This window comes from Varroa destructor, unplaced genomic scaffold (genome assembly GCF_002443255.2).
Source record: "Varroa destructor unplaced genomic scaffold, Vdes_3.0 BEIS01000002.1, whole genome shotgun sequence".
Classification (NCBI taxonomy): Eukaryota; Metazoa; Arthropoda; class Arachnida; order Mesostigmata; family Varroidae; genus Varroa; species Varroa destructor.
The window spans coordinates 8,186,004-8,212,156 of NW_019211455.1; the positions used below are offsets into that span (position 1 = coordinate 8,186,004).

The following is a 26,153-nucleotide window of genomic DNA, read 5'->3' on the forward strand; positions in this document are numbered from 1 at the left end:
TGTAGTGGCTATCACATCCGCCTAACACGCGGAAGGTCCCAGGTTCGAGCCCTGGCAGAAACACAGATTTCTTTTGTCTACAACCGAGGCAAATGCGGACATTACTGTCAATATTTCATTTTAGGGCTGGAATCTCGACCATTATTGTTTCTGTGGTGTAGTGATCATCACATTCGCCTTACAACCGGAAGGTTCCAGATTCGGGCTCTGGCAGAAACGATTTCTCTTGCCAACAATAGAGGCAAATGCGGACATTGATGTTGATGTTTCATTTGACGATTAATTTCGTATCACAACCCCAGTTGTTTCTGTGGTGTAGTGGTTATCACATCCGGGTCACACGACGAAGATCCCAGATTCGAGCTATGGCAGAAACACATATTTCTTTTATCCACAATCAAGGCAAACGCGGACATTAATGTCGATGTTTCATTCGAGGATTGATCTTCTGGCAAAACCCCAGGTGTTTCTGTGGTGTAGTGGTATCACATCCGCCTCAGATGCGGAAGATCCCAGATTCGAACTCTACCAGAAGCGCAAATATCTATTCTCTACAATCAGAGCAAATGCGGACATCACTGCCACTATTTCACTTTAGGGCTGTGAGTCACGATCATTATAGTTTCTGTGGTGTAAAGGTTATCACATCCGCCAAACACGCGGAAGGTCTCAAATTCGAGCTCTGGGCGAAACACAAATTTCTACAGTAATGTATACAATCAAGGCAAACGCAGACGTTACTGTCGATTTGTCGTTTGAGGGTTGATTTTGTGTTAAAACGCCAGTTGTTTCTGTGGTGTAGTGGCTATCACATCCGCCTAACACGCGGAAGGTCCCAGGTTCGAGCCCTGGCAGAAACACAAATTTCTTTTGTCTACAATCGAGGCAAATGTGGACATTACTGTCAATATTTCATTTTAGTGTTGTGAGTTCACACCATCATTGTTTCCGTGGTGTAGTGGTTATCACATCGACCTCACACGCGGAAGGTCCAAGATTCGAGTTCTAGCATAAACACAAGTTTCTTTCGTCAACGGTCGAGCCAAATGCGGATAATACTGCCAGTGTCATATTTATCAATGTTTCTGTGGTGTAGTGGCTATCACACCCACCTTCAACGCAGTGAGTCGAAAATTCGAGCCTTTACAGGAACACAGTTTTGTCTACGGTGGAGTAAAATGCGGATATTCGATGTTTCGTTTGAGGATTGATTTTGAGGCAAAATTATAGGTATTTATGTGTGGTGTAGTGGCTATCACATCCGCGTAACACGCAGAAGGTCCCAGATGCGAGCTCCACCAGAAACAATTACTTTTTGCCTACTATTGAGCCAAATGCGGACATTACTGCCAACATTTTACTTTAGGGCTGTGAGTTGCTACCGTCGCAGTTTCTGTGGTGTAATGGTTATCACATCCGCCTCACACGCGGAAGGTCCCAGATTCGAGCTCTGGCAGAAACATAAATTTCTTTTGTCTACAATCAAGGCAAATGTGGACATTAATGTCTGTTTTAATGCTTCATTTGAGGATTGATTTTGTGTCACGACCTCCGTTGTTTCTGCGGTGTAGTGGTTACCATATCCGCCTAACACGCAGGAGGCCCCGATTTGAGTCCTGGTAAAAATATAAATTTCTTTTGTCTACAATCGAGACAAATATAGATGCCAATATTTCATTTTAAAACTGTGAGTCTACTCCACCATAGTTTCCGTGGTGTAGTGGTTATCACATCGGCATTACCCGCGGAGGGTCTCAGGTTCGAGCTATGGTTGAAACATATTTTTTTTCTATTTACAATTGAAGCAAATGCAGACATTACTATCGATTTATCGTTTGTGGATTGATTTTGAGTCAAAATGCCAGTTGTTTCTGTGGTGTAGTGGCTATCACATCCGCCTAACACGCGGAAGGTCCCAGGTTCGAGCCCTGGCAGAAACATAAATTTCTTTTGTCTACAACCCTGGCAAATGTGGACATTACTGTCGATGTTTCATTTGACGATTTATTTCGTTCACAACCCCAGTGGTTTCTGTGGTGTAGTGGCTATCACATCCGCCTAACACGCGGAAGGTCCCAGGTTCGAGCCCTGGCAGAAACAAAAATTTCTTTTGCCTACAATCGAGGCAAATGCGGACATTATTGTCAATATTTCATTTTAGGGCTGTGAGTCGACAGCATCGTTGTTTCCGTGGTGCAGTGGTTATCACATCGGCATCACGTCGGGGGGCCTGGGATTCGAGCTCTGGTAAAAAGACGGATTTTTTTGTTTACAATCGAAGAAAATGCAGACATTACTTTCAATTTGTCGTTTAAGGATTGATTTTGAGCCAAAACGCCACGTGTTTCTGTGATGTGGTGGGTATCACATCCGCCTCATACGTAAAAGGTCACAGATTCGAGCGCTGGCAGAAACACGAATTTCTTTTGTTTACAATCAAGGCAAATGTGGACATTAATGTCTGTTTTAATGCTTCATTTGAGGATTGATTTTGTATGACGACGTCGGTTGTTTCTGCGGTGTAGTAGTTACCATATCCGCCTAACACGCGGGAGGTCCGGGATACGAGTCCTGGTAGAAACATAAATTTCTTTTGTCTACAATCGAGACAAATATGGATATTACTGCCAATATTTCATTTTAAAACTGTGAGTCTACGCCGTCATTGTTTCCGTGGTGTAGTGGTTATCACATCGGCATTACCCGCGGCGGGTCTCAGGTTCGAGCTATGGTTGAAACACAATTTTTTTTCTATTTACAATTGAAGCAAATGCAGACATTACTATCGATTTGTCGTTTGTGGATTGATTTTGAGTCAAAATGCCAGTTGTTTCTGTGGTGTAGTGGCTATCACATCCGCCTAACACGCGGAAGGTCCCAGGTTCGAGCCCTGGCAGAAACATAAATTTCTTTTGTCTACAACCCTGGCAAATGTGGACATTACTGTCGATGTTTCATTTGACGATTTATTTCGTATCACAACCCCAGTGGTTTCTGTGGTGTAGTGGCTATCACATCCGCCTAACACGCGGAAGGTCCCAGGTTCGAGCCCTGGCAGAAACAAAAACTTCTTTTGTCTACAATCGAGGCAAATGCGGACATTATTGTCAATATTTCATTTTAGGGCTGTGAGTCGACAGCATCATTGTTTCCGTGGTGCAGTGGTTATCACATCGGCATCACGTCGGGGGGCCTGGGATTCGAGCTCTGGTAAAAACACGGATTTTTTTGTTTACAATCGAAGAAAATGCAGACATTACTTTCAATTTGTCGTTTAAGGATTGATTTTGAGTCAAAACGCCACGTGTTTCTGTGATGTGGTGGGTATCACATCCGCCTTATACGCAAAAGGTCACAGATTCGAGCGCTGGCAGAAACACGAATTTCTTTTGTCTACAATCAAGGCAAATGTGGACATTAATGTCTGTTTTAATGCTTCATTTGAGGATTGATTTTGTATCACGACGTCGGTTGTTTCTGCGGTGTAGTAGTTACCATATCCGCCTAACACGCGGGAGGTCCAGGATACGAGTCCTGGTAGAAGCATAAATTTCTTTTGTCTACAATCGAGACAAATATGGATATTACTGCCAATATTTCATTTTAAAACTGTGAGTCTACGCCGTAATTGTTTCCGTGGTGCAGTGGTTATCACATCGGCACTAGCCGCGGCGGGTCTTATGTTCGAGCTCTGGTTGAAACACAGTTTTCTGTTGACAGTCGAAGCAAATGTAGACATCACTATCGATTTGTCGTTTGTGGATTGATTTTGAGTCAAAATGCCAGTTGTTTCTGTGGTGTAGTGGCTATCACATCCGCCTAACACGCGGAAGGTCCCAGGTTCGAGCCCTGGCAGAAACATAAATTTGTTTTGTCTGCAACCCAGGCAAATGTGGACATTACTGTCGATGTTTCATTTGACGATTTATTTCGTATCACAACCCCAGTTGTTTCTGTGGTGTAGTGGTTATCACATCCGTGTCACAAGAAGAAACCTGGCAGAAACACAAATGTCTTTTGTCTACAATCAAGGCAAACACGGACTTTAATGTCGATGTTTCATTCGAGGATTGATTTTCTGGCAACACCCCAGTGGCTATCACATCCACCTTAAACGCAGAACTTCCAAGGTTGGAGCGCTTACAGAAACACAGTTTTTATCTACAGTGGCGTAAAATGCGAACATTACTGTCGATGTTTCGTTTGAGGATTGATTTTGAGGCAAAATCATAGGTGTTTGTAAGGTGTAGTGGCTACCACATCCACGTAACACACAGAAGATTCGAGCTCCACCAGAAACAACTACTTTTTGTCTACTGTCGAGCCAAATGCGGACATTACTGCCAATATTTTACTTTAGGGCTGTGAGTTACGACTGCCGTAGTTTCTATGGTATAATGGTTATCACATCCGCGTCAGACGCGGAAGGTCCCAGATTCGAACTTACCAGAAGCGCAAATTTCTACTGTCTACAATTAGGGCAAATGCGGACATTACTGCCACTATTTCACTTTAGGGCTGTGAGTCACGATTATAATAGTTTCTGTGTTGTAATGGTTATCACATCCGCCTAACACACGGAAGGTCCTAGATTCCAGTCCTGGCAGAAACACAAATTTCTTTTGTCTAGAGTCGAGACAAATGCGGACATTACTGTCAACATTCCATTTTAAGGCAGTGAGTCTCCGCCATCATTGTTTGCGTGGTGTAGTGGTTATCACATCCACATTACACGCGGAAGTCCCAGATTCGAGCTCTAGTAGAGACAACCACGTTTTGTTTATGATCGAGCCAAATGCGGGCATTACTACCAATGCTTCATTTTAGGGCTGTGAGTCCCGACTATCAGTGTTACTGTGGTGTAGTGATTATCACATCCGCGTTATATGCGGATGTGATAATCTCTAATCTTTAATGTGATAATTCGAATCTCGGGAGAAATTTCAACTTTCTGTCTACAATCGAGACTCATGCGGAAAATATTGTCAATATTTAATTTTAGGGCTAATTGCTAGTAAGCATCGTCGTTGTTTCTGTGGTGTAGTGGTTATCACCACAGAAACAACTGGCGTTTTAACACAAAATCAATCCTCAAACGACAAATCGACAGTAACGTCTGCATTTGCCTTGATTATACACATTACTGTAGAAATTTGTGTTTCGCCCAGAGCTCGAATTTGGGACCTTCCGCGTGTTAGGCGGATATGGTAACCACTACACCGCAGAAACAACGGAGGTTGTGACACAAAATCAATCCTCAAATGAAGCATTAAAATAGACATTAATGTCCACATTTGCCTCGATTGTAGACAAAAGAAATTTACGTTTCTGCCAGATCTCGAATCTGCGAACTTCCGCGTGTGAGGCGGATGTGATAACCATTACACCACAGAAACTGCGACGGTAGCAACTCACAGCCCTAAAGTAAAATGTTGGCAGTAATGTCCGCATTTGGCTCAATAGTAGGCAAAAAGTAATTGTTTCTGGTGGAGCTCGCATCTGGGACCTTCTGCGTGTTACGCGGATGTGATAGCCACTACACCACACAGAAACACCTATAATTTTGCCTCAAAATCAATCCTCAAACGAAACATCGAATGTCCGCATTTTACTCCACCGTAGATAAAACTGTGTTTCTCTAAAGGCTCGAACTTTCGACTTACTGCGTTGAAGGTGGGTGTGATAGCCACTACACCACAGAAACGTTGATAAATAAGACACTGGCGGTATTATCCGCATTTGGCTCGACCGCCGAGGAAAGAAACTTGTGTTTATTCTAGAACTCGAATCTTGGACCTTCCGCGTGTGAGGTCGATGTGATAACCACTACACCAGGGAAACAATGATGGTGTGGACTCACAACACTAAAATGAAATATTGACAGTAATGTCCACATTTGCCTCGACTGTAGACAAAAGATATTTGTGTTTCTGCCAGGGCTCGAACCTGGGACCTTCCGCGTGTTAGGCGGATGTGATAGCCACTACACCACAGAAACAACTGGCTTTTTAACACATAATCAATCCTCAAACGACAAATCGACAGTAACGTCTGCATTTGCCTTGATTGTATACATTACTGTAGAAATTTGTGTTTCGGCCAGAACTCGAATTTGGGACCTTCCGCGTGTTTGGCGGATGTGATAACCTTTACACCACAGAAACTATAATGATCGTGACTCACATCCCTAAAGTGAAATAGTGGCAGTGATGTCCGCATTTGCCCTGATTTTAGACAATAGATATTTGCGCTTCTGGTAGAGTTCGAATCTGGGATCTTCCGCATCTGAGGCGGATGTGATACCACTACACCACAGAAACACCTGGTGTTTTGCCAGAAGATCAATCCTCGAATGATACATCGACATTAATGTCCGCGTTTGCCTTGATTGTAGATAAAAGAAATATGTGTTTCTGCCATAGCTCGAATCTGGGATCTTCGTCGTGTGACCCGGATGTGATAACCACTACACCACAGAAACAACTGCGGTTGTGATACGAAATTAATCGTCAAATGAAAAATCAACATTAATGTCCGCATTTGCCTCTGTTTGTAGGCAAGAGAAATCGTTTCTGCCAGAGCCCGAATCTGGAACTTTCCGCGTGTTAGGTGGATGTGATTACCACTACACCACGGAAACAATGATGGCGTAGACTCACAGCCCTAAAATGAAATACTGACAGTAATGTCCGCACTCGCCTCGATTGTAGACAAAAGAATTTGTGTTTCTGCCAGGGCTCGAACCTGGGACCTTCCGCGTGTTAGGCGGATGTGATAGCCACTACACCACAGAAACAACTGGCGTTCTAACTCAAAATCAATCCTCAAACGACAAATCGACAGTAATGTCTGCATTTGCTTCGATTGTAAACAGGAAAATTGTGTTTCTACCAGGGCTCGAACCTGGGACCTTCCGCGTGTAAGGCGGATGTGATAGCCAGTACACCACAGAAACAACTGGCGTTCTAACTCAAAATCAATCCTCAAACGACAATCGACAGTAATGTCTGCATTTGCTTGAATTGTAAACCCAAAAAATTGATGTTTCTGCCAGAGCTCGAATCTATGACCTTCCGCGTGTAATTCGCATGTGATAATGACTGCACCACACAAACAATGATAGTCGAGACTCACAGCCCTAAGAGGAAATATTGACAGTAACGTCCGCATTTGTCTCGACGGTGGACGAAAGTTATTTGTCATTGTGTCGTGTTTTTTGTGAATAGAGGTAATTCGAACTCCGGCGTACTGTTCCAATTATTTATTGAGTAACGATATATCATCGTGTGCATCGATAATACGACCTATTACTAACTACAGATACTACTAAACCATGATAATAGCATTTCGAGATTTAGCTTTTATTACCAGTGTTTTTTTCCATTGAATTCAAGTTAACTGTTTTACGTAATGCAGCTATAGCATTGTAGAAAAACCGGTTCTATGCACAAAAGAGCTAAGCTGCTGAGCCACCTGGAACCTTTTCTACAATCTTAAAGCTACTGAAGCGCAAGGCTCAACATGTCCATTTAGCAGCTGCTATGTCCTCTGCTCGTACTCTGAGCAGATTTGGTAACATCTGCGACATGGTGCTTATCAGTCTAAGGCCACTTTGATTTATATCCAACACTGAAATTTTTAAATGTAACCTATTGAATATTTAAATCCATTCATTGCAATTTTAGGTAAAATTTAAAAACTGCTGGTTCTGCAGGGAAAACACTATGCTTGGACCTTTCGCGGCGGATGTAATGGCCACTATACCACATAGACATCTGATTCGACTACTGGCAGTACATCTGATGCGGCTAGTCGCAATTAGCCGTAAAGCTGCAGATTGATAAAAATATCCGTGCTGTGTCTCGATTGTACACAAAAGATATTCTTGTTTCTGCCAGGGCTCGAACCTGGGACCTTCCGCGTGTAAGGCGGATGTGATAACCACTACACCACAGAAACCATGGTCATTCAAACCCACAATTAGCCCTAAACCACAATTAGCCATTAACTTTAACATCGATAATAATTTTTGCATGGTGTCAATTGAAGACAAAGAGTCATTGCTTCTACCATGCCTCAAACTTAGGACCTTCCAACGAAAAGCGGATGTGATGACCACTACACCACAAAAACTCTTGAGATCTATTCTCTTTTGTGTATTAAATCCGTATATATAAGACATGAATGGGTTATATTACGTTATTTCACCTGAAATTTTTTCCTGACAATTTTGCAGTGTATCCAAATTGTTGCATCACGGTGCCTGTCATCAGTAGAGCATATGAGCTGTATTAACGAGTAACGGAATCACATAGTTTATATGTATTCGAAAGATATATTCCTTGAGGCCAAGCCTTATTATTGATAACAAAACTTCGCATGCGACCCGTAATTGCAGTGCAAAATTAATTTGCAAGTAATTTGTGATTGGCATATACAATTAACTAGGATTTGTTATAGTAGTTATAGCAGTTCCGATGTTTTTCTCCATGTGGGCTTTTCGTGAACATACCATAGAACATGGTATGAACGACAGGTCTGGAATTGGTTTCACACTGTTAAAAACAAAAAAAATTTCCGTGGACCTTTTTACAACACAAAAACAAGCCCAAATTGATTATATATATATATATATATATATATATATATATATATATATATATATCGAATCAGTGGTGCAGTTAATTGGTTTGTAATAGCTAGGCGCATGGTCCCATTCAGTTCTAATATGTTAATTTAAAGCATAAGGTATCTTATTCTACTTGATGATAAACAACTCAAAGCTAAAGAACAATATCACAAACATTGCTCGAAAATTAAATATTTTTCCTAATGATTACGGAAAGTTTGCGTTTGCTTGGCTTTTCACTGGCTTCATATATCCTGCATCTAACTAAAATACTTTGAACTCCTAGGAATAGCACACTGGATGCTATTATGAAATAGATGAAAAGTTCGTTTAGATTAGGGTGGTTGTACCATGCGAAAATTTCTCGAGCTGCTATTATGCGTTGTGGTTAGGGGTGGTACCTAAATCAATACAGCCGCATATGATTAGAAGATAGTTAGTTTTTTTTTTAATTTTAACTTATTTATAGTTTAGCATAGCCCAGAATATTTTTCTGAACAAATACTTTCTAGTGTTAAATTGGCTTGTACCACACAACTAGGTGTTATTAACTAAGGAGAGATATAAGGACAGCACCTGAATCCATTAGATCAATTAAGGCGGCATGTTAATTTATTACTAGCATACTAAAAGAAATTATTATTATATTAGCACGATAAGCGTAAACGTGATGGTTTCTTCAGTTTGCTCTTTTCGAAAGACGTCCAAAATCAGGTTTTGATAGTAACGCATAATCTATTCTGTCCATCCGTCAGAAATAATTTCAGTTTTACCGAAGTTACCGTTTACTAACTATCAGATACTACTACAAAACCAAGCATGCACCTGTGAGTGACCATTGCTGGCATTCGCAATGATAATTTTTCTTGTGAATTAAACATTTTATAGTTTAACGTTTGGGCCAAGTTGCAAGATGCGTACAATGGTAATAGGAATACCATCAACTGGTTTGGATAACCGTGAGTGTAATAACAAGAGCAAATAATAATAACAACAGTAATAACAAGCACGTATTTCGATTCAGTTATTTTTCAAGATTTAATCGTCGTATGTTCTCTATTCTCCCGTCAGTTACTGAGACGTGCCTGAGCCATTGGTGATGATGACGACGACACAAGGATTAACCCGTTGCAATTGTATATTATTACCAGATGGATGAGCTTGGGTACCCGATCGCTACAACTCTCATTGATGATCAAACGCTTCAAGAACGCTTATGTAGTTCATCAGATTAGAACTAACAGCATCTGATTAGAAATCTATGAGGAGGATAACAATAACAATGAAGGGTTTGAATGAGCTATATTTAATATCAGTGAGGTTAACTAAGTATTACATTCGAACGTTACTACCGTTGGATTTGCCTCAAGCTACTACTCAGCTCTAATTAGATAGACTATATAGGTTATTTTTTCTCGCTTTAGTTTACTTTATTATGTATGTAGTAATCAGGACGACATGGATAGATCATGCCTGCTTCTATACGAAACGAAACATGCCTGCCTTTAAATAAGATGGCCGCGCGCTTTTTTTTTTTTTTTTTATCATATGTATAGGTATTATATGATCAACATTTTTTAGGAATGACGCTGCAAAGAATAATGCTCATAGGTTAGAGAGCCGTAACTAGAACATGAACATTACGGTAAGTTAGATCCAGAACATTTGTAGAAATGCTTTCTATAATACCAATATTTGTTACAAAATAGCTTTATAATAGAATTTAATTTAAAATAGTCGCTAACAAACGATGATGGGATCCTTCCATTCAGTCATCGTTGTATCAAATAGCCCAAGTTTAGTTGCGCACCTTTCGGACAGATAGATGACAGAATGCTTATGCAAACGGTAAGAAAGTAAGCGCACATCCCTGGACATGGATCAAAGAAGAATATATATAGGTTGAATATAGGGCGAATGCATCTCTGAACCAACGCTTGTTCAGCTATAAATCTCCGTACTTTTCTAACAATTTTTTCAAACACGACGTCATCAAATCCTACACTTTGTTGAACCCAACTATACCTACCTGCAGGCACAACTATTGAATCAGGTTAGAGTGGGCCTATTTAGATAAATTAGCAACACGAACTTGTTCGTCGTCGAAAATATTCTTCAATTTCTTTCCATTCTCAGAATATGCGTTGTTCAAGTTCTTTGTGTCCCGCGTTATTATTTTGGTATAACTTAATAATAGGAATGAACCAGTCTGCTTGGTCGCAATACTCTGTGGTTCTACTAGGGGATGATACGCCATTCATTCCAAAAAGAAAACTGAAAAATTAATTAGAAATACCTTGTTACCTTTTTACTACTAGAGGAGAGGTACTAGAGGACCCGTTAACGTTGTCTGAAATATCGCTAAGTGTTCCAATGCACTCCTTGTTTATGACTTACGGGTAATAGTTCTAATGCTCATACGAATATATTTAGCATTATTCGTATTACTATTAGTACTGTTTAGCCTTGTGCTCGCTCGTCACGTTTGGTAAGTACCAAGTAAGCGGAAATTGGCTACTCTAATGTTTTTTTGGTCTTTTCTCGTATGCAATTCTATTGCTATATACTCTCGGGATTGAAGGTCGAGTCGGCTCGTTAAAGAAGTTCGATTCTTTTCTGTACTTTCGGCGCACATTTCTTCGTGTCTTAGCCGTTTTCTACTAACTGTTTCATTGCATAACAAATCTTGACCTCCATGCCAAAGGCTACGCCGATACCACAATATCGTTGGCAGCTAAGGCTGCCCTGCCTGACGGAGTACGCCAGGTCGGGGAATCAGGATGCCAGGTCCCGAAATTTAGCCTGACGAATCAGAGTTCACCACTAGTTTAGCGGACCAGCAAGTGAGCGCTCAATCGGCCATATGACTTTACTAAGTAAGGCGATGCAGCCGTTGCTGAAAGAAAGCCGAAGGTCACTCTCATCCATCGGAGATCCATTAGTGGCCCTTCTTAACACAGAGTTGCTTGTGTTAGCATGAATTGGTGTCGTTCAAGTCTTGTGAACGCTCAGCCAGTTTTCTTGCTGGCCTTTGTTGGCTTCTCGACTTTAGAGGTTCGTTTGCCCTTCAGGTTGTAGCGGACGGTGAAGAAGTTATCCTAACGGTGGGGTACGGGTGTCACTTGGTGCTGTAGAGCGCCCGTTGATTGAAGACCTCAAGCTATTTCTATGGCCTCATAGACCTCCAGGCTTCCAACCCGAACAGAAGCGCCGGACTCTCACCTCGTCCGGCTGCGTAGGGAAACGGCCATGTTATCTGCTGTTGACTGAGAACCTTACTATATAAAACGCTGAACAGAGAGAGAAAGGGGATCTTATAGCGATAATACGCAAACTATTACTGCGTGGAAAAAATAAACGCAACACGATAAATCGAGGAACAATAGCACACAGCAACACCTAGACCACGCCAAGATAGGTTTTGCTAATGTTTGATCTATTTAAGACTGCAACAGACATGCAAACGTGGAGTAAAGAAGAAAGAAAAATTAAGCTTAGTTTCCGAGCAGAGCCAAGAAGCACTCGCATGCGGGACGTAGGTACGCTATATAGCATCTGAAAGGCATGTTCAGTCATTGTAAACTATGTATAGGCTTTAGTTAGAATAGGCAGTTTGCTTGGAGGCTGGAAGTTAGAAAAAGCATAGTAGGCGCACACTCTGAAGCAATTACTGTCATGAAAATGCTGATTTATTGTAATTATGTTGACTACCAGGAGTAGATGTCATTCAGCTGTCACAGCCGCAAAAAAATATTGAGGTATCGAGACTTTACCGTTTTTCCGCTATAGACTTATAGTAATACGAAAAATATGCCTCTACTATGTGTAACTCCGCCAATGAGATCCAGGTTAACATGCCATCAACGGAAGATGAATCTTTATGAATATCCGTCTATTTTTTCAATTTATCTAACGATTTCTTAAAACTGTGGAGTCGGGTCTAAAGTATCGATATAATTTATTTTCATATGACCATATTCTAAAACAATACGTTTTGCATTATTTTTACTATTATTTGCAGTATTGCCACTTCTAAGAACGACTATAGAACATGAATATGCTCCACCTGAGTCTCGTTAAACTTTTATGGGCATCCGGCAGCTCCAGCACTAAACAAAACTAAATTTCTAGATAGTTCTAGAAACAATGAACTCATTATGGCGGAAAACAGTGTGTCGTTGTCGGAAGTTACGCGAAGATAAGAGCTTATTCAATCTAAGTTAGATTGTTACCTCCCTTCATGTAGCTTCTAAAAAGAAATCAAGAAAAATTTCTATAAAACCGGAAGATTTTAATATAGGTTTAAATATAAAAGATTCAGAAGTTAATTAGATTGGCTAAAAAAACTTTTTTTTTTTTTTTTTTTATATACCTAAGTTATTTATACAGGATCTTTTAGATTTTTTTTTGCTTTATAAAGCGCCTCTTTTGGCCTGTTATTAGCCCAAAATGTCGTCCAGTTATATAGCATATTTAAGCGACACTTTGATTGATTTACAGCTACCAATACCGCCTCACCCACGATTACTCCTAAAATATATTTACAAATTAAGGAAAAAACATTTAAGAAATAACTAAAGTTTAAACCCTTAACTGACGCCACACTAGCAGTGGATGGTAGTCATATGGAACAGCCATGATCGTTAAAAAATATGCTTTTAGAATTTAGTTGAAATATAGACTTTTGTTTGGATACAGCTTTAAAATCAATCCGCAATAGAAATTTCGGATTCAGATGGAGTACCCTACGTAACGTTTTTTGTTATTCACGAGCATAAGATACCCTTTCAGTTGTCTGTTTGTAGAATTAATTGGTTAAGAGCATTGGGAGCTCCTAATAACCAAGTAGATACCCCTTAGTTTGATCGTCGATTTGCTTAAAAACTGCTATCGTCGAACAAATATTACCTCTTCGAGAATACAGTACGTTGCACTTTATGTGTACTGCAGTTTTTAAAAGCGCAGCTTCTACGAAAGTTGACGTACGCAGATGCACCATTGTACGAAAATCCAACCAGTATCTCATCCGAACGAGACGTCTCCATGTTATTTCCGCCAAATCGCTTGGAGCTGAACGTATTTTTAGATCTGTGTGTATAATCATACGTTAGGCTAACTCCCAGAGAGTTTGTAGACCGCTAACAAACCGACAGCAACATTTTGGCTATAGGTTCTAGTTGTGCGGATTCATGGGTCAGCAGAGATGACCCATTGTTCGACGAGGTTGGCAATGTAGACTCTACTGTCGGTTCCACTGGTTAGGTTGGTCTTTAGCGATGGGCTAATACCGAAGGGACGTTAGCTCGAACGGGAGGGAGATGAAGCTTTGTACGACTTTCTGCTCCAAGGTAATCCTGGCACACGGATTTTGGCCGCAGGCCGCTATGGCACCTTGTGACCTTCGCTTATCTTTTCGGAACAGTTCTTCCCTGACCTCTGAACCTCAGAAGACTGGCTGACCGGTCGACTAGCTGGGCCTTGAGAGAGCCCTTGGGTTTCCGCAGCTTGCTAGAGCGGACCGGAGTCCCGATGCCGTTTCGTCGTGTAGAATTGGAGAGAGAAATAGGAGAGGGACAAGTAGGGAATCCGACTGGAGGCGAAGAAAATTAAAGGCTGGTTAGTCTGACGTTTGGCGACCAAAACCCATCTGGAGCGAGTCTTCGGAGTTGGAGTAGCGACCGACCTTCGCCGCCGACGCCTTCCAGCTATATCCCGCTCATTCGGGTTCGGCTGAAATGTACTTATCTCCAACCGTTTGGCTTGGTTTGCGGGCTGTCGTGGCACTCCAACGCGGCGTGGAGATTTGCTGACATACACAATTTGCAGGCACACGGAAATTTTTCAACAGCTCCGTGAAGAAATTGAACTGGCTGGCAGCGTGATTGGCAGGTTTTCGTGAATGAACACTGTTAGATATCAGTACACAAATGCTTATGGGATACGGTCTGCGAAGTAGGTGCCTTTAGCAAAGACTTAATGTAATAACTTTACCTCGGGAGGAATCGCTGCTGCTTAAAATCGCCTTAACACAACTTTAGTAAAGGAAAGTAATAGAAATTAGAACGATAAATAAGCAACAACAATGAAGTCCTTCTACAAGATTCTTGTCGAGGATAGTTGCTATGGCAACGTGTACAACTGTCGAGTCTATCACGTTTTCTTTCTTTTTCGTACCTTTCCGCTTTTCATTTCTGGCCGTATCAACGAACTTTATAGCCGATATACTTTTAAAATTATTTTAATTCACACTAAAATGTTGTTTCGACACTCTTTTACCTTTGCTATCTGCATATTCTATACCCTTACTCAATTTAGAACGGGCTAGCTTTCTAAAGTGCGTTTTTTGCTTGAATTGTAGCAGGAGCAGGTTTTCTTTATGCTATTAAGTTACTGGACCGAACACCGCCCGCCCCACTAAGTTGCTACTAACAATATTTGATTCTAGGTAATTTTGGTGACCAAAAAATCTTGGACAAAAGTTATATATTTAATATAAGTTACCCCGAAAGATAGAATATTAAAAATATATTGCAAAGCAGAATTACCTTTTCACCTAATATTTCAAATCATTAATAAAGTTTGAAGTATGACTATATGGTTGTCATGTATTGAACATTATTCTATTTTCTGATATTACAACTCTTCGATATACACGTCCAGAGAATTCTGATCGCGCATGCTTAAAGGCGTCGATGTTTCTTAGATCTGTTATACCAATGCTAACTTTTATGACTGTTTCGAGTATCGCGTCCAGTACTACCTTAAGCAAATATTGCTTCAGACGATTAGCGACTTTTCCAACATTAGAAGAAGCTGCCCATATTCGGTTTCTAACCTAAGCCATTTCACGTATCTCTAAATCTAGTAAGCGAGCTCGTCACGACTGCATCCTCACGGAGACGCAATCTTACTACCCGACAATACTCCATACGCTTATACGGCAATTGTTGTCAATAGCAAAGCCATAAACCATGCTATATAAGTCGCTTTTGCCAGGTAGGAGATCGCGTTGTGAACTAAGAGGCTTCTGGAGCTTCACCTATGATTCACCCTTACGGTTGAACGTTTCGCAATTTGCATTTAAGTTGTTATACATGGCGGCCTTCGGTGAGTACAGAACCTAACTAGAGGGTAGGAACAGGAACATATTCGCAATGGCTCAATGAAGGTATTTCGCCACTAGTACATCATGCCATGCGTACACACGCAGCCTGAGTCGTGAAGGGGAGCAAATGCTGTTTTTTTCTAGCGTCTTTTATCTCAAGGTAGCCTCTAGACATCAACGGACGCGTTACCCGCCCTGGCCAAAGGACTGCGCAATCTTCGGGCTTCAATTCTCAACTAGCCACTGCCAGTCTCAGCTGAAAGCCAGCTAGAGTGTCCTTGCCAAGGATCAGAAAGAGGGACGCAACAATAATGGCTTATGCGAACTTTTTACGTCCAATAAAGACAAACTCTTGGACGTCCTACCAGCCCAGCCGTAAACTACACACGTTTTTGATACTAAATCTCGGCTGAATTTATGTGGCAGCAAACGTTGTCAAATCGTCAACGTGAGGAATCAGAAAAGCAAGGAAAACGCGAACTGATTGGGCCACAAATGAGCAATGCTTAGGTATTCGCCGAAGGTTTAGATCAGCGAATCTCCCCATGGCGACAATCATTCAGCATCAGATTTTTTTAGTACAAAGTTGCCCCTGTAGACTTGATAGAATTCGAGTTACTACAGAGGTACTACTACAACTACTTTATTGTTCTACTTTATATAAACACTGCCTATTTCCTTAAGACACGCAAGCATCATAAAACCAGATAGTCATAGCTGTAGTTCATTATCTAAAGCTTCTTAATGGCCGGACTTTTATCCCGCTGAACGGTCGGCTGGTTGCTCGTCGCCTTGACCTTTTCTACCCCGTCTCTCTCTCTCTCTATCTCTCTCTCTCTCTCCCTTCCTTTCTCTTCAATTCATAACAAAAATAAACTCATCAGCTAAAAAGCCTCATGAGATTTCAACTCTAGCCTCTTCGTGCCATTCTTTCCCTTGTACCCTCAAAGTACCTGCGTTATCACCCTGTTTTAGCGTATCGTCTCGTGGGAAAGGCGCTAGCTGAGTTGCTTCGTTTGTGCATCGAAAAAAAAATAATGAGGCGGAGATGGAACCGGCGTCTGCTCCGTGCTCTTGGCGAGGTTGCAGCCGGCAACCTGACGAGCGCAAACCTGCCGGTCTCTTGGCTCGGATGGACCCTGTGCCATGGTAGAGTCTAGTGGGAGCATGGCTTGCAGCAGCTCTAAGCTTGTGGCAAGTAAGCTCAAGGTCACGACGTAAGGCAAACCAAAGGGAGGTTAAATGCAGCGAGCTTAACCGGGCCAGGCTAAATCGAATCGAGGGTAACTAATGCACGTAAGCCACCGAAACGCAGGTTGCTGCACGCAGGGAATATTAGGTCGGTTGATCGCATCGATTGTGGACGAGCGCTTAGATGGTAGTTACGAGGTGAACGGAGGGACCTAAAACCTGCGGCGTTAGCGTTCGAACTCACGATGTGAGGTTCACTGAGAACTGTATTCATAGCTAGCAGACCGTACGGCATAGATTAACTTGCAGGTGTTGGAGGAAGTAGAATCACTCGTTCTCAGTTTTCGAATCTAAATACGTAAGTATCATAATGCTGATCATATACAAAGACAGAAATCGTCACGTGTGCTAGTGATATTCGGGTGCTTGCGTGTATCGATATGAAACAAAACTTAGTTCATTCGGAATATTATATAGTCTATGTGATTACTAGCGCTAGTTAATTTCTGTGCTCGCCGAATGTGTTTGAAGTTATCGATAGAGTTACTCCAATAAGACGATCCGCCCTTACTGCTTGCGTTTTATTCTATGTACGACATGTTTTACGCAGACGACAATAAAGACATATGGTCTGATCGAGGAACTTCACATGGTACGAGATAGACATGAAGGCAGACCTGTTCCACGGTATCACAAGCATATGTTCTATATGTAGAGGGAGTTCCAACGTCCAGGGCGAGTTCGTTTGCACTGAGAAAACATCGGATACGTTTACCTTTTCCTTTGATTCTGTCTTCATGCTGTGCCATTCTAGTGTATGTATAATCTCGGCTGAAGGGCCCTTTAAAATTATGGAAAATGGTTAATGACGATCATAGCAAACCGCAAGGTGAGATCTAGCGGTCACATTTTCTTGGGCTGGGGCGGACGTTTTTATCATTGTCCTCGTATTTTTTAAGCCTCGATTTGCTAATGTAGCCGTTTACGTCAAACTGAGGTTCACCAAATAACTGTTAATCACATGAGTACTTGGGCACCTAGCTGAATTCTATCGTTGAACGCTCCTACAAATGTAATACACAATTATTGTCGACCGCTCCATCCAACGGTCCAATTGGGACCGAGTTAGCATATGTGGTTCATGTGGTCTGCGATCGAAGGTGTGCAGGTTGAGCAGACTCATAACGGACAATCGAACACCCTATATAGGTAAAAAAGACTGTCGTAACCGAGAGGTCGTCGAGATCGAACGACCGGCAACATATATCATCATTTTTGCCATTCGTTCAAACGCGTAATCCAATACCCTTGTACGGTAGACTGCCGTGTAAAAAGGCTGTACAACTTTCTTCTGTTTCAGTCTTAGAAGGATAAAGAATTGCCTACCTCCGCCAATGATGTTTGACGGGCAACAAGGTGCTTTCGTAAGAGTTCGTTCCGCAAAGTCGGTGCGGAACTTGATAGACAGGTAGCGTGATCATGAGTTCCGGTTCTGTAAACCCACATCCGTGTATAATGCCGCTCGTGGTGTTGTCGGTTTGATCGCTTTCTGTGTGCGATAATCATCTGGGCCTCTGGGCATGGGCAAGACAGCATACTGTGGCAGTTAGCTAAATATTTTTTAAAGGTTTCGTTTTTTGTTGAGTTGTACCTTTTTCTTAGATGTCTTGTTTGACAAGTATTGAAGATTACTAAATGCTATATATTGTATTTGCTCTTTAGCCACATAAAGCAGACAGCCTTTTTCATGTTAGATACTGACGTGCCTATGTTCGTAGCTGAGGGATGAAGTACGCATTGATACGCAAGTGGTTGAGAACTAATATATTATGCCGATTTGAAAATTATGAAACAGATATATATGATAGTGGTAAAGTGAAATAAGTGCAACAGAATATTAGACTTACTACGTTAAAACATTTCTTTTGTTTTTGTTTTTTACCTAACAAAAAACACAGTGATTTGTGCAAATTCTAGTAAGAAAAAAATGTGTCATGTATGTCTTACTACTTTCTACGACTCTATCCAATCTCTCGATCAACTGACGCATTATTCTTGTAAAAAACTCGTCCAGCCGAATTCTAAGATTCATTTGACTGTCAAGCGTCAAATCCCGACTTTTATTCGCCAATTATACGAAAGGGTGATAATTTGCGGTAGCGAGGTCTGGAGGATATAATACGTTCAAAATAATCTCGCACTCAAGCTTCTGCAAGACAGCTTTCACGATTGTTGTCATTACCGTTTCTATTGGGCCGTTTCTCTTGTATAATGTCGTTTACTCTACGCAACTAGGCCATACACAAATCCTTGTTAGCCGTCTTCTCAAGTTATTTCTAGCGTATGGGACCTTTGCCCCACCAAACGCAAATTATCATTTTTTTTTAGATGGAGACGTGGCTTAACTCTGGCTTTAGCTGCATCTTCTCTCTTTTGTGTCGACGTGGAGATACCACTCCTTATCACCGGTGACAGCTCTGTGCAGAAACATATCATGCAGACTGCGTGTTTCCCCGTGCTAAGCAAGATATTGAGGGTCATTGAGAATTCTCGTTTTTTTGTGCGCTTTACTCAGTCTATAGGATTCTAAGGCTCAAAATTTCTGATAAAATTGCATACATTCAAGATGCCTAACAATAATCTGGTGTTCATTTTTTGGGTCAATTAGACACTTGTTTACCGTATGGGGCCCTTATCGACCTCGACCGAAATGGGGTCCATTTTTCGCGCCTAGCAATCCAACTTTCAACTTAACAAACACCTAGTAATTCTCCCAGTTATACAGCTCGCATTGTACATGCCACAGATATTCAAGTTACTTCAGCATATGTGGACGTCAGTAAAAAGCAAAATGAAGTAGGTGTTAAGGAATTTTTGTTTAAATAAAAGGGTTATGAGGTAGGTATATTGTATAATTTTTGTCCGGGTGAGCTCGTGGAACATACATGAATTGGATTAGTTATACAAGTGGTAAAAAGGACGGACCAGAGTCGGCGAGTTCATCTATTTGTATCTAGGAGCTGACTAAATAGATGACTGCTACAACATAATACTACACGTCACGGAGTAGCTTGAATCAACCAAGAATTCATTCAGTTATGTTACCACATCCAATACTTATCCATTGTACTGTAGCTTCAATTCAATGGTTTCGCATAACGCAGATCTGCTTTTTTGTCTCCGGGTGACATACAACTTAACATATATATACTTGGCTACCTTACTTCTTCTTGACCATGAAACTGTCTTTTAACTAATTAAACTAATATTTTTCCTGTAGAAACAGCACTAATAATAACATTGATATGAACAGAAATGCTACGGGTCTTGCGTACATACAGTTCTCCCAGGTTGCCCGCTATAAGCAATCATGAACAGCCTCATAATTATGGTATCAATGCCTACTAACCACTATTAAGCTTGCGAACCTCATGAATTAGAGGGCTTTATGAAACCTCTCGGTTCCTATTTATGCCACGTATCAAGTAAAACACCTTTCTTTTCAAATTATGCTAACGCCTTTGTCACAGGTCGCCAATTTGGGTCAAGTATTTTTTTTCCCCACTTCGTAAGCTTTGGTATCGTGGTTTGAAAAATGAGATTCCTTGAACAATTCCACCAATATATAACGGCCTCCGCTTCGGTGTAGGCTTACCAGTAATTTTCACCATTTTTGTTTGACTTTTTTTCTTTGTTGGACAAGTGTGTTCGACCCTGCACGTTCTATACCCTCTGTAGGCTGTACAAGTGGCGGCGTAACACGTGGTCGCTATAAACATTTCTGTTGCATCCGACGAACAAAGCGAATTAAATATCATTCCGTTTGCTGTGACGGCGTAAGAAACTGCGGGCTTTTCAGTTTTGTGATTTAGGCAACGGTGAAACTCTAATTTCGATTGGGCGCGACGGTTCCTATCGTAGGTTCTTTTTGTCTTGACTAAGGTCCATATAGCCCGTAACGGTTCAGTGAGCACACAACGAGTAGGGGGGCGATAAATTTTAAATGATTCACTATCTGACTTACGCAAGTCAAGCTGAGAGAGGATATGACAACAGACAGCGTTGTAAGAGCAATTAGTGTTTCAATTCATAGTGGTATCGACGCCACTGTATAGTCCTAGCCATGATATAATGTTATCATAAACCACAGCGGTCGTGTATATACACGTCTAATGCTCTGGCAAATTCATATTCACGCGTCTACATTTTCATGCATCTGTTATTGCCGATAATGATAGAGCCTGAAAAGCGTTGCTTTACTCTGAGATCTAACGTACAACTTTCGCGTTATCAGCTCGACACCAAACCGCTGAATTAGTGGGCTGTTTGCTAGGTACAGTCATGGCTGATATGGGATCCATAGTATGTTACAGCTTAATGATACAGCTTATCTAGCGGTCATACACTGAAAAGTTTCAAATTGGTCCTATACTAATCAATATAAGCATAATTAGTACTATTTTTTTTTAAAGATGTGACATTTATATCACACGAACTAATATTTAGTGTTTTTCGTCTGGTATCTATACCGTTAGACAATGCCTCGCACAGCTGGCTTCTCGTACGAAATGCTTACAACCAAATATGTCAACGCCTTAATCCAAACGTAAACTGCCACGTGTTCCCGTAAGGACAAAAAGGATTAATATATTGCAGCAGGTGCGAAATGGCTTATTCTAACCTGTTTATGGTCGGTTCTCGAAACGTTACTAATACATAAATAAGTAATAGTTACATGCGCAAAGAATGAGCTCACTTACGCAACATTTATTCGCAATGTATTCTATGCTTTCTACTGTAATAATGCCTTCGCTGGGCTTTCTACTTGTCTTACCCATTTTTTGACCATGTCAGAACTTTCACTGATAATTGCTATTTGGATAAGAACAACTTTCTAGCATAGCAACTCTGTGATGAAAGCTATATCAAAATTATACCACAGATTTGAACTTACCTCATTTTTGCGATGCAGTTCCGAGTAATTCTATACTTAAAATTCTTCTGTCGTTCTTCCGATTCGAGGGAATGCGTTAACGCTAATTATCGGTGACCTACAATATAATTAATTGAAAAAAGGTTTTCGCACTGCTTCCACCATCGACGTAGTTTAGGTCCCTCTACTGATATTTATAGGATTATGCGTGCGTTCTTATAACAGAGGTCTTGCTCCTTGAATTAGGGATCACATATATTTGTGCACCAGTACCTACAAGACTGAGTCTGTTCGCAAGAGTGGTAACACGTACACTTCTAAGAGATGATACGGGATCTCTTTGTTTCCTGATTGGACTCCCGCTTACTGAAATTCTATTTCGTTCTTGAAGGACTTTGATGTACTTTGTTGTTTATACAGAGGCGATCCGCGTTCAATATTAGCAAATATCTATGTTGGTAATCTGACGTATCGTCGATATATGTATCGCAGCACGCAGCTGTGTTCCAGACTCAAGCGTTGTTCAGTAAAATAATGGAGTGTTTAACTATTTTCTCGACTTTCCACATTGTATATATAGTACTGTCTTATTATTAGGTACAAAACTAAGGACGTAAAATCATTTATATAGCCATGTAGATTATTCTTCGGAGCAAACAAACAGGTCCTGTTTCACTAATTGTAATAATACGCTAGTAATACGTTTTTCTTTCCGCGAATCACTCGCTTTACTTTTATCTCGTCAAATCACTATTCACCTTAAACTAGAATGCTATTACATTATAACACTGGATCCCTTTTACAACTAAATTCAATCCAATGTCTTCTCTTCAAATATACAAATACTCAAAAAGTTTATCCGCATAGTATATACAGAAAAGAACTATAAAAACGCCTATTTTTCAATATTTTGCATTGAAATCCCTAGAAATTACTAGATACACTGCACGTACACGTAGGTATTTCATCAGTCGACCGTCCACGTCAAATGGTCATGTCTTTCTTTATGAACAGAATTTCATCGTGTTTTTCCTTTGTTCTGTAAGAGACGCCTCTTCAAACCATAATCGATTTATACGTAGTCAAATAGACGGCTTTCCTTTCATACGTCTCACATCTAACTGGCTTGCTAACGTAAGCAATAATCGCCTTCTTTATGTGATGCATGGTCGCTATTTGATAATGGCTGTAATGCTCAAGACTACGGTGATTCTCATGATGATTTAGGTGGATAACATTATTATGATGACTCGTATGATGGTGACCTTCGTGCTGACTTATACGACGGTCAGTTCCGTTATGAACTCGAACGTGTCCACTATCATGGTGTTCGTCAAGACCCTATGGATGCCTCGATGGACCTTACATTTTCTATGTGCTTCTCCGTCACCATGATGGCCTCCGGCCGGTGACGGTCGGCTAAATCCAGCTAGAAAAGCTATGTCTGCTTAATAGAATAAAATAAGTTTAAAATAGGTTTTTGGTGCTTTGTGGTTCGGAATGCCTCATAACTTCCGATCCTAGACTCTCGCTTACCGTAAGCTGAGCGCACTTGGACTCGATGGAGATGACGTTAATATTGTGTAACTAACTATTTTGAAAGCGCATCATTACATACAATTAATTCTCAGCACGCTAGAAGGCACGTTTAAGTAGATACAATACTTCAATACCGACAAGCTAAAATACGCCTACTGCATGTAGACGGACCCGAATATATATAAGATCGCATATTTCTTGTAGCATTCTCCCAATTAAACCGATGCTTAATTTATTGACCACTTCCAAATAACCTATTCTAATAAAGCACTTTTAATAGACAACGAGTCGCGTGGCGTCATATTCATCACACAAAAATTACAACAAATCTAATCTACCGTAATCTAACGTAATCTACGGTGAAGTAGATTTTCGGTCAAGAAAGGGCGGAGCGCCTTCGACTCGGTGACCAAAAGTAACTTTGCTATCGGATTAGATTGACTGTCGAAGGTTTCGTATAGTTAAGATTCTGACAATAAAGAAAACTTACGAGCATCTAAAACAAATGGGGAACTGAGATAGGCACCTTCGGCTTGAACGGAATTTTCTCATTTCGCAAAAAGAGTTTCGATTCAGACAACGGTCATAAAAACGCTTTGGTTGTTCTCCGTTTCTTACATTGACGCATTTTGTTGCTAATAACACCGACGCTGACTTGACGGTCCATTCGCTCTTATGGCTTTTAATGTGGTAAGATTGCCCGTAAAGTTTTTTTTCTAACCAACAATAGGCAATTCAAAACACGTTGGCGAAATTTTGAACGAGATTTTTTTAATATAATCATTCTTTAATCAGATCAGCACAAATGGTACCTAAATGACTATATTTACATGTATAGAAGATATTATACAGCGCTATTTGACTCGAGTTTTATTTATCATTTTTACTTGCGCTGCATGTATATGCGAAAATGAAAATGGATGTGATTATACATATTAGTCCTATTTGAAAAAACTAACAACGTTCTGCTCTTTTCTGTGAAACATCCATGTCTGATAGTGTTAACTAGGTTGTATGCTTCGCGTAGCCATTACATCGGGCCTATTAGCTCAGTCGGTTAGAGCGTCGTGCTAATAACGCGAAGGTCGTAGGTTCGATCCCTGCATGGGCCAACCGTGTTTTGTTAAACAATGTTTGGCGAGGCTGAAGGACGGCTCCGTCCTGCGATACACGTGTAAATAATTGACGATAATCTGTTAGTGTTAGCTATATTCTATGCTATTACTTCGTAAGTAAGACACGCTATCGGCCCACTAGCTCAGTCGGTTAGAGCGTCGTGCTAATAACGCGAAGGTCGTAGGTTCGATCCCTGCGTGGGCCAACTTTTTTGAATAACGTTTGAGGAGTCTAAGACATAGCTGCGTGTTATGTTGCATCAAGACAATCGACGATAGTTCGGCAGTATTTGCCATATTCAATGCTATTACATATATCATGCACCATGGGCCTACTAGCTCAGTTGGTTAGAGCGTCGTGCTAATAACGCGAAGGTCGTAGGTTCGATCCCTGCGTGGGCCAGTAGTTTTTTGAACAACGTTTGAGAAGCCTCAAACATAGCTGCGTGCTATGATACATGAAGACAATCAGCGGTAGTATGGCGTTGTTTGCTATATTCTGTACTATTACATCAGAAGTGACAAGCACTATGGGCCTACTAGTTCAGTTGGTTAGAGTGTCGTGCTAATAACGCGAAGGTCGTAGTTCGAACCCTGCGTGGGCCGGTAGTTTTTTTTATGAACAACGTTTGAGAAGCCTGAAACATAGCTGCGTGCTATGATACATGAAGACAATCGACGGTAGTCTGGCATTGTTTGCTATATTCTGTGCTATTACATCAGAAGTGACGAGCACTATGGGCCTACTAGCTCAGTTGGTTAGAGCGTCGTGCTAATAACGCGAAGGTCGTAGGTTCGATCCCTGCGTGGGCCAAAAGTTTTTTTTTGAACAACGTTTGAGGAGCCTGAAACATAGCTGCGTGCTATGATACATAAAGACAATCGACGGTAGTCTGGCATTGTTTGCTATACTCTGTGCTATTACATCAGAAGTCACGAGCACTATGGGCCTACTAGCTCAGTTGGTTAGAGCGTCGTGCTAATAACGCGAAGGTCGTAGGTTCGATCCCTGCGTGGGCCAAAAGTTTTTTTTTGAACAACGTTCGAGGAGCCTGAAACATAGCTGCGTGCTATGATACATAAAGACAATCGACGGTAGTCTGGCATTGTTTGCTATACTCTGTGCTATTACATCAGAAGTCACGAGCACTATGGGCCTACTAGCTCAGTTGGTTAGAGCGTCGTGCTAATAACGCGAAGGTCGTAGGTTCGATCCCTGCGTGGGCCAAAAGTTTTTTTTTGAACAACGTTCGAGGAGCCTGAAACATAGCTGCGTGCTATGATACATAAAGACAATCGACGGTAGTCTGGCATTGTTTGCTATACTCTGTGCTATTACATCAGAAGTCACGAGCACTATGGGCCTACTAGCTCAGTTGGTTAGAGCGTCGTGCTAATAACGCGAAGGTCGTAGGTTCGATCCCTGCGTGGGCCAAAAGTTTTTTTTTGAACAACGTTGAGGAGCCTGAAACATAGCTGCGTGCTATGATACATAAAGACAATCGACGGTAGTCTGGCATTGTTTGCTATACTCTGTGCTATTACATCAGAAGTCACGAGCACTATGGGCCTACTAGCTCAGTTGGTTAGAGCGTCGTGCTAATAACGCGAAGGTCGTAGGTTCGATCCCTGCGTGGGCCA

The 26,153-nt window shown here is 41.2% G+C and overlaps 1 long non-coding RNA gene and 18 other non-coding genes across 19 annotated transcripts in view; 15 read left to right on the forward strand and 4 right to left on the reverse strand.

Annotated features, from left to right (window-relative positions):
* Window positions 1-831: 831 nt before the first annotated feature.
* The window catches only part of LOC147757318 (uncharacterized), a 46,527-nt gene continuing 21,205 nt past the window's right edge, over window positions 832-26,153 (forward strand). The window contains exon 1 of the long non-coding RNA XR_015321582.1: window positions 832-1,122. This is a non-coding gene — a long non-coding RNA (uncharacterized LOC147757318). The remainder of the gene's footprint in view (window positions 1,123-26,153) is intronic.
* TRNAV-CAC (transfer RNA valine (anticodon CAC)) lies at window positions 1,390-1,462 on the forward strand. The gene has a single exon. It is a non-coding gene; the product is annotated as a tRNA-Val (tRNA).
* Window positions 1,868-1,940, forward strand: TRNAV-AAC (transfer RNA valine (anticodon AAC)). The gene has a single exon. It is a non-coding gene; the product is annotated as a tRNA-Val (tRNA).
* On the forward strand, window positions 2,028-2,100 carry TRNAV-AAC (transfer RNA valine (anticodon AAC)). Its single transcript has one exon. It is a non-coding gene; the product is annotated as a tRNA-Val (tRNA).
* On the forward strand, window positions 2,830-2,902 carry TRNAV-AAC (transfer RNA valine (anticodon AAC)). The gene has a single exon. It is a non-coding gene; the product is annotated as a tRNA-Val (tRNA).
* Window positions 2,991-3,063, forward strand: TRNAV-AAC (transfer RNA valine (anticodon AAC)). The gene has a single exon. It is a non-coding gene; the product is annotated as a tRNA-Val (tRNA).
* On the forward strand, window positions 3,789-3,861 carry TRNAV-AAC (transfer RNA valine (anticodon AAC)). Its single transcript has one exon. It is a non-coding gene; the product is annotated as a tRNA-Val (tRNA).
* TRNAV-AAC (transfer RNA valine (anticodon AAC)) lies at window positions 5,926-5,998 on the reverse strand. The gene has a single exon. It is a non-coding gene; the product is annotated as a tRNA-Val (tRNA).
* Window positions 6,724-6,796, reverse strand: TRNAV-AAC (transfer RNA valine (anticodon AAC)). Its single transcript has one exon. It is a non-coding gene; the product is annotated as a tRNA-Val (tRNA).
* Window positions 6,883-6,955, reverse strand: TRNAV-UAC (transfer RNA valine (anticodon UAC)). The gene has a single exon. It is a non-coding gene; the product is annotated as a tRNA-Val (tRNA).
* TRNAV-UAC (transfer RNA valine (anticodon UAC)) lies at window positions 7,887-7,959 on the reverse strand. Its single transcript has one exon. It is a non-coding gene; the product is annotated as a tRNA-Val (tRNA).
* On the forward strand, window positions 24,436-24,509 carry TRNAI-AAU (transfer RNA isoleucine (anticodon AAU)). The gene has a single exon. It is a non-coding gene; the product is annotated as a tRNA-Ile (tRNA).
* TRNAI-AAU (transfer RNA isoleucine (anticodon AAU)) lies at window positions 24,645-24,718 on the forward strand. The gene has a single exon. It is a non-coding gene; the product is annotated as a tRNA-Ile (tRNA).
* On the forward strand, window positions 24,842-24,915 carry TRNAI-AAU (transfer RNA isoleucine (anticodon AAU)). The gene has a single exon. It is a non-coding gene; the product is annotated as a tRNA-Ile (tRNA).
* TRNAI-AAU (transfer RNA isoleucine (anticodon AAU)) lies at window positions 25,253-25,326 on the forward strand. Its single transcript has one exon. It is a non-coding gene; the product is annotated as a tRNA-Ile (tRNA).
* TRNAI-AAU (transfer RNA isoleucine (anticodon AAU)) lies at window positions 25,460-25,533 on the forward strand. Its single transcript has one exon. It is a non-coding gene; the product is annotated as a tRNA-Ile (tRNA).
* TRNAI-AAU (transfer RNA isoleucine (anticodon AAU)) lies at window positions 25,667-25,740 on the forward strand. The gene has a single exon. It is a non-coding gene; the product is annotated as a tRNA-Ile (tRNA).
* On the forward strand, window positions 25,874-25,947 carry TRNAI-AAU (transfer RNA isoleucine (anticodon AAU)). The gene has a single exon. It is a non-coding gene; the product is annotated as a tRNA-Ile (tRNA).
* TRNAI-AAU (transfer RNA isoleucine (anticodon AAU)) lies at window positions 26,080-26,153 on the forward strand. Its single transcript has one exon. It is a non-coding gene; the product is annotated as a tRNA-Ile (tRNA).